Genomic DNA, 8,275 nt, shown 5'->3' on the forward strand with positions numbered 1-8,275 from the left:
ATTCCATGATGGGAGCACACACTTAGCATTTTCTTAAATTTCTCCCATGCTTCGCAGAATGATTCCCCGTCATTTTGAGTTAAATTGGTTATTTAGTTTCCAAGATGGGAACGTAATGAATGTGATTTTCAGCTGATCCCATGTCATAATGGAATCATAAGGTAAAAACTCTAGCCATACTCTAGCTTGTCCCTTAGTGAAAAGGGAAAAGGTCTTAACCAGATTTCTTCGCTGCACATTCCATTCATTTTTAGAGTACCACAAAACATGATAAAAATGGATAGATGGAGGTTTGGGTCATCTGTCTGTTAACCAAAAACTGGTTATATTGCACCCTGGATTGAATAAATGGTTTTAATTCGAAGTTATTTTCCTCCACAATAGGACACGCAATGTTGGAATGAGGTTCCATATTGTTATAGGATGTGTGGTCCTTCAAAGTGTGATTAGCATCAACTATAGCTTGTTGTTGTCTATGTCTTATATATAAATAGTGTTCGATCTTAGGAACCGGTTGAACAAGATCCCCAACACTACAGGTTCTTCGCATTCAACTAAAAATGAGAAAAATTAATTAAGAATGAATAATAATAAAATTTCTCTTAGTCTAATCGATGTAATCAAAAAATTAGATATCTAAAATAGTCCCCAACAATGGCACCAAAAGCTTGGTAGGTTACCAGGGTATGATTCAATCAATATAGTAAAAAAAGTATCATTTTGCTGAGGATTATTTGGATTAATGATTTTATTTACCTAGTGATTAGATAAAATAATAGTAAGTTGATTTGAAATATTTTGATTGATTTAGAAATTTATAAAGGATAACCTTAGGATTGTGATTATCCTCCTATGACTTACTCATGTAAAACTCTTAGTTTAATTCTCTTATGATAATTCTCTTTTTTGAAAAATAAAATAGATAAATATTATCATATCTTCATCCAGAGCATATAATCATGTCTTGAACCAATGAATCACCTAATTTTATAGAGTAGTCCATGTGTTCAAGATCCTTTAAGCAAAGCTACTATTTTGAAAGAGTTCTCTCAGTTAAACTAGAGACACTTTCATACCTTTGTTTAATCATCTGGACTTTTTAGCTCAGGTGTCACTCTTATCCTTTCAAGGTATCGACTAATATCTAATGATATCTCTATTTTCATAGAGACGTATATGATAAGTCCTAAAAGGCCAAAGAAATTGTATATTTTCTCATAATATAATTTAAATTAAGAGCCTACATGAGGTATGTCATTCAGACAATCCTCACAATCTTAAGCCTATGATGAAAATGCTCGCTCATGATAATGATTAACGCAAGCCTAATCATGGATATAGACATTTACATAAAATCAATGAGTATGTAAAGTTTTCTGATACTTATTGGCACATCCTCGAGTATTCCTACCAATTATTTTATATATCTGTCTGTTAATTTTAAGGATATATTATTGGAATTAAACTCACCAAGGTCATGTTTCTTACATATTGATAAGGGCATCAAGCTTATACTTGCCCCTAAATCACATGAGTCCCTCTCAAAACTCATTGTTCCTATGATACAATAAAATGAGAAACTCCCTAATACTTTAGCTTAGGGGGTGATTTGTTTTAGATTATGGTGTTTCACTCTTCAATTAGTGCTACTATTTCATTATCATCTAATTTTCTTTTATCAGATAGGATTTCCTTGACAAATTTGGTATAAGATGACATCTCAAATAGAGCATCAGTGAATGGAATATTAGTATAACGCTATAAATTTCTTCAATTGTCTCTCAATTTTCGCTTTAGAAAATAATTACGGAAAAATGATTGTTGATTATAGAATTCTCCTCCATTTTTATTATAACAAAATCGACAGATATGAAAAGTTGCCCAATTCTTATTGGCATATCTTCCAATATTCCTACCAAGTCTTTTATAGTCTTGTCAACTAATTGTAAGGATGTATTAGGGGACTTCATCTCACTGAGGTAAATTTTATTACATATAGAAAGGGGAATCAAGTTCACACTTTCTCCTAAATCACAAAAAGTCATCTCAAACTCATTGTTCCTATAACATAAGGAATTGAGAAACTCATTGAATTATTTAACTTAGTCGATAGTTTATTTTTGATTATGGTGTTTTACTCTTCATTCAGAGCCACTATTTCATTATCCTCCAATTTCTATTTATTAGATGGGACTTCCTTAAGAAATTTGGCATAATATGACATATAAGATAGAGTGTTGGTGAATGGAATATTAATATAAATCTCTACAAATTTCTTAAATTGTTCCTCAATTTATGATTTAATAAATCTCTATGGAAAAGGGATTGGTGGTTTGTAGGATGGAGGAGCAACATATGGTTTTTCCTTTTATTATTCTACAATGTCACTTGTGGGTTAGATTTTTTCATTCTCTTCACTTTCATTATTATCCCTTTTACTAGTGTCCTCTAGTTGTTTTCCACTTCTTAACGTGACAACACTCAAATGCCCTTTTGGGTTTGGTTCAAGGTGTTTCAGAAATGTTCCAGGAGGAGCAGATAAAGAGGCTCGTTGTTGCACCACTTGAGAGATTTGAGTATACAACATTTTAATGTGTGTGGCCATAGAGTCAACCTTAGACACTAGTTGTGTAAAGATTTCATTGGAATGCATGTTCTGATTTTTGAAATCCTCATTTTGATTGGTTTGAGTCATGACAAAATTTTCCATCTTGATTTCAAGTTTGCATTTTCATTGAGCATTAGAATCTAGTGTCCTTGGAATCCAATAAGTCAAAATTCTGGTTTGGGTGAGTTATTTTTGTATGAATAATTTGTATTGTATCAGCATCCAAAATTTTATCTGTTAGAGTAGGGGGTTTCGTCTCTTGCTTTAATGTAGTTAATATGTTCTTGGATGTTTCCTCAAACTAAGATCATCTGGCATCCTATACAAGTATGTCCCACAACTCCGCATGTCTCAATGGATGGAGTCGTATGGGTTATAGCGCTTACACTTATTTTAATGAATTTCAAAATAGGGCACCGACTTTAGCATTAAGATGGTCTAAGACATCCACTTCATATTTCCTCCTTTTTTAGGCGCTCTCTCAGTGTAGCTAGATTTTCTTTCTTATTGATAACATTTTTGTACTATATCTTCTATGGGCATAAGCTTCTTTGATATTTTCATTTATAAGTGCATCGCCTGTAGCTGCATCAACTTCCATCCTCGTGGAATACATAAAATCATTATAAAATGTGTGGACTATGAACCATATATCAAGTCCATGGTGGGGACATAAACTTAGCGTTTTCATAAATTTCTTCCATGCTTTGCATAGAAATTCCCCCTTGTGTTGAGTTAAATTGGTTGTTTAGTTTCTAAGTTTGGGAATGTAATGAATGTGATTTTTAAATGATCCCATTTTAATAATGGAATCATAAGGTAAATACTGAAGCCATACTCTAGCTTTGTCCCTTTGCAAAATGCTGGAATGAGGTTCTACATTTTTATGGGACGTGTGGTCCTTCAGAATGTGATTATCATCAACCATAGCTTGTTATTATCTATGTCTCCTATGTAAATAGTGTTTGATCTTAGGGACCGGTTAAACAAGATGTTAGACGGTGTGGCTAGTGATCGAGAGGGGGGGGGGGGGGTGAATAGATCACCTCTTTTTAAAATTTAACGGATTTAAAGTTTTATCAGAGTTTTTAAAGTTGGCGGAAAATATCAGTCCCGAATCGACTTCCGTCTATTCTGAATTGCTACTAGAAAACCGGACACACGAGTTTAATGCTGGATTTGAATAAGAATGGCAGAAACTATCAACACCAGAATTTTAGCTAATTGAATGCACTTATCATTAAAGTCTATTTCCAATGAATAAAACCTAGCTAACAATTTTTTCAAACAGTTGGTGTGTATGTGATCAATGGTAAACAACAATGGTGTTTAGTTAAAGAAGTTTTCTTGCCACTGCTGTCTTGCAAAAGGTACAATCACAACACACTAACTGAAATTGCGAAAACTGTTTGAAACGTAAAGAGGAGTAAGGTAAGAATACAATACGCAGAGATTTGGTAAGGAAGTTCCCCACGTCGTCCTCGCGTGTGGGTACGTCTCCCTCTCAATTTCAAATGAAATTGAGAACTTTGATTATCAATTATTGCCGAATTCGTTGATACAAGGTTATGATACAAAGACAGAATTCTAAATTCCAAGAACTTCTTCTTGTATGAAACCTCCACTTGATCTGAGCACAATCAAGAATTTCCTGCACGAAATTGCAAACAATTCACCGGTTCCACGACCTGCTTGCGAAATCCCCCGATCTCCAAACGCAACGCTGCGGCTGAATTTGTTCTGCAAACGTGACTAACAAACCCGCAAGAACACTCCAGTTCTTGAAGGACAAACCAATAGGTTTTTCCTCGAAACCCCCTTCAATCTTCAACTCAGCTAGATCCTCGATCGTTCCACTGAAAACCTCAGCTAGATCCTTGATCGTACCGCTGAACGTTATCTCTTTGATCCTTTAATCCGAAGAACAAGAATGATTATGTTTTGATGTTCTTGAAGAAAAGTGATTGAGAAGATGAAGAAGATGAAGTCTCTTTCAGGTTTCTATCTGCTCTCTAAACAACTGCTGCTACACTGCTTTTGGTCTTGTGTACAATTGTTTTTCCCTTTAAGAATTCGTTACCATACACTGCTGTCACAACATCTCTTATATATGCTGAAACACAGAAACTGTTAGAGCACAAAACAGACTTATGCATTGATACATGAGAGCATGCATCGATGCATACTGTAAGATAAGTGAGTTTTTGGTGAATTGAATGAAACATGGATCGATGCATAATTCGTATGTATTGATGCATATGACATTTCCACTAACATGTATCGATGCCTAATACGTATGCATTGATACATAGGTTGTTTTAACTGATCATGCATCGATGTAAGGATCGTATGGATCGATCCATAGAGCATTTTGCCTGTCATGTGTCGATACATGACTCGTGTGCATCGATGCATACTGAACAAAAATTATTTGAAAATTGCAACATGCTGTATGGATCGATGCATAGGCTTATGTGTTGATGCATACTGACACAAAATGGATTTTATGAGTTATTTTAAGAGATGTATCAATGTAGATCTTTATGTACAGACATGCAACAATAGAATGGGATAAAACACACTAAAAACACTCATGTGTCATGTATGGTAATGCACAGCCATCATTTGGATGATGATCACACAATTTTCTATCAATCAAAAGCTATTCAAAGTAAAGAATTTTCTCACAAACTCCCCCTTTTTGATGATGGCAAATTTTTGGCAAGATGTGTGATGCTCCCCCTGAGTTTGTGCATATCTGCATTTTCTCCCCCTTTGTCAACATCAAAAAGAGGAAGAAACAGGTTTACCAAGGTAGCATGTTGTAGCAGGACATGGCAGAAAATTGATAACGAGCTATCAGTCACAAAGAAGGAAGCTTCAAAGTAAAGAGTCATTCACAAAGAATGACGTATAAGGGCAATAACAATAGAGATAAACAGAAAGTGAAAAGCATTTAAGGATTCGAACGAGTTTAAGAATTACATAAGCTAAACCATATATTGTGCAACAAAATAAAAACTTGAGCAATATGAGATGAAGTGCAGTGAGATGAAATGATGGTGGGTTAATTTGGATTGTGGCCACCACAGGACTCCTCATCATCTCTGGCAGGATCTCTGTAGCTTGGCGGAGGCGGAGGAGGAGGCATTGTGTCTGGATTTTGGCCCATGAAGGAGTATTGCCTAAATCGGTTCTGAACTTCAATGCTTCTAAATCTATCCATAATACCAGGATTTTCGCGGCAGTCGTCCATAAAGCCAGACATTTCATTGTAGAAAACTTGGTGCCACTTAACCAAGTCTTGGTGCCAAGAGTGTTGATTCTGATACATCCGTGTATGCTCATCATGCCAGTCACGATGCTCCTGATGCCACTCATTTTGTTGTACATGCCAATACCGTGCCTCTTCATGGCGCTCTTTGTTGGCAAGTTCCATTTGTTGAAGCATATGAGTGATATCCGCAGAAGGTGTTGAGGTTGAAGTGCCACCGAAGAACGGAGGAGTCGTAGGTTCAGGTATATAGTTGGTTGGGGACCACCTTCGTGGCACCCAATCACCCCAACCGGCATTGGCCTCAGCTGGAGGCACATCTGTTTCAGGCGCATCCTGCATTTCTTCATCAGGCTGATCTTCAGCAACATGGATTCATTCCGAAGGCACGTCAAAGTTGTAGATTCTGGTTTTGGATTTTCTTTCAAAGAAGTAGAAACATTTACGGTCCTTGTCCCACCGATATCCCATATGCGATAGAGTGGAAGAGTCAAACTCTTGAGCAGCAGATGGAGATAGGAGAGGAACAATAGGTATTGCAACTTTCCAAAACTTAAGAATTTTCATTATTTGAGAAGCATAATCTAGAGCCACATTCTTGGAGCTGTCTCGCACGAAAAATAGACGTTTTACAAAGTAGTTTGCCCAATTTAAGAGAACCTTATTTTGCAGAATGTAGAGAAGATGTATGCTTGGCCTATCCAACCGAGAATGTCCACTGTTTGTTGGACGCAGAATGTGTGTGATAATCCAGTGAAGAATACGCGGAGTTTGCTTAATCATACCAGACGTGACGTGTTCATCCTCACTCAGCGGTCTGTCTATCTTTAGGATAGATGGAGTAAAGTCCTTCATGTCAAATTCAATATCAAATGCAGGTCATGCCAGGACTTGACATTCATCGACAGATGCGGAATTTGAAATACCGTTTCCCAATCAGAGGCTTCAAAGGTATATGTTCTGACACCGATAGAACACCGGAACATATAGCCTCTACCAGTTTGTAAGCCAGCATAAAAGGCCCGGATGAAATCCTCATGGTAATCATCCTTTGTAGACAGAAATGACCCAAGTCTTTGTGCATGTAGGAGTTCAACCACCTCATTTAGATGCAGGTGAATAGCATCTGTTTTATCAAAGACATGGGGTTTCATAACTAACCTTGTCTTGAAGGATTCCTCAAATTCAGCAGCAATAGCAGGATGAAGTAAGTCTAAGGCATTTGAAGGAACATCTGGTGGTTGCTGAGAAGTACCAGCGGTTTCCTTTCCTTTTCCTTTTCCTTTTGCTCTGGCTGGAATAGTGCGTGGAGGCATGGTGATGTGAGATTTAGGGTTTTAGAGAGAGTGAAGATGAGGAAGATTAGGGTTAGCCACTTGTTTTGGGGTTTTTGAGGACAAATGATATGAAGTCTTGAGATAGGAAGTGATAGGGTTGGCTGATGTGTCGATGCATGAGAGAGAAAAAATGCATTTAATTCAAATAGCATCAGTATGTGTCGATGCAAATGGCCATGGACCGATGCCTATCATTCATTTTTGTTTATAACAGGTATGTGTATCGATACATGCGATGGATGCATCGATGCATCCTGAACCAGTTGTTAAAAAAATTGAAAGTCAGAATATATGGATCGATGCATACATGTTTTGTGTCGATGCATACTGATGCCAAACCAGATTTTAGTTAATTTTGATGCAGTATGGATATGCATTATGCACTATGTCATGATGGTTATGCCCAAGAAAGATTCATAAGTCAGATTTTTGTAATGTGCAAACAATATAGGCAAACAATATATGCAACCAAATTTATATCAACGAGAGTAAGAACATTTGTTCTAACATACACAACCACTTAGCAGTAAGAGAATTGTAGAAAGGAGTGATATTACTCTGTTGGCGTAATCTTGTGATGGATAATTGACATCTAAAACGAATCTTATCAACCAAGGTGAGGCATAATATAATTAAGAGCCAACATGCTTAAGACATCAAATAAGAAAGATCTAAGATCCCTAATTCACGACGAATGTTGAAGAAAGGTTCCGTTGCCAAAGGTTTAGTGAATATATCAGCAAGCTGATTTTTGGAGTCAACATGCTCAAATACAACGTCTTCTTTTTCAACATGGTCGCGAAGAAGAAAGTGATGTCTAATCTCTATGTGTTTAGTGCGTGAGTGTAAAACAGGGTTTTTAGTAAGGTTTATGGCACTAGTGTTGTCACATTTTATAGGAATACGTTTGAGTTGAATGTTAAAATCTTGTAGTTGCTGCTTCAGCCATAAAATCTGAGCGCAACAACTACCGGCTGCAACGTATTCTGCCTCTGCAGTTGACAAAGCCACAGAAACCTGCTTTTTGCTATGCCAACTTACCAAGGAATTTGAAAA

At 36.6% G+C, this 8,275-nt stretch overlaps 2 non-coding genes across 2 annotated transcripts; both read left to right on the top strand.

The window, feature by feature from the left end:
* LOC127098948 (small nucleolar RNA R71) lies at positions 1–107 on the top strand. The gene has a single exon (XR_007793631.1). It is a non-coding gene; the product is annotated as a small nucleolar RNA R71 (small nucleolar RNA).
* Positions 108–3,264: 3,157 nt separating this feature from the next.
* LOC127099167 (small nucleolar RNA R71) lies at positions 3,265–3,371 on the top strand. Its single transcript, XR_007793707.1, has one exon. It is a non-coding gene; the product is annotated as a small nucleolar RNA R71 (small nucleolar RNA).
* Positions 3,372–8,275: the final 4,904 nt, after the last annotated feature.

This window comes from Lathyrus oleraceus, chromosome 6, assembly GCF_024323335.1.
Source record: "Lathyrus oleraceus cultivar Zhongwan6 chromosome 6, CAAS_Psat_ZW6_1.0, whole genome shotgun sequence".
Taxonomy (NCBI): Eukaryota; Viridiplantae; Streptophyta; class Magnoliopsida; order Fabales; family Fabaceae; genus Lathyrus; species Lathyrus oleraceus.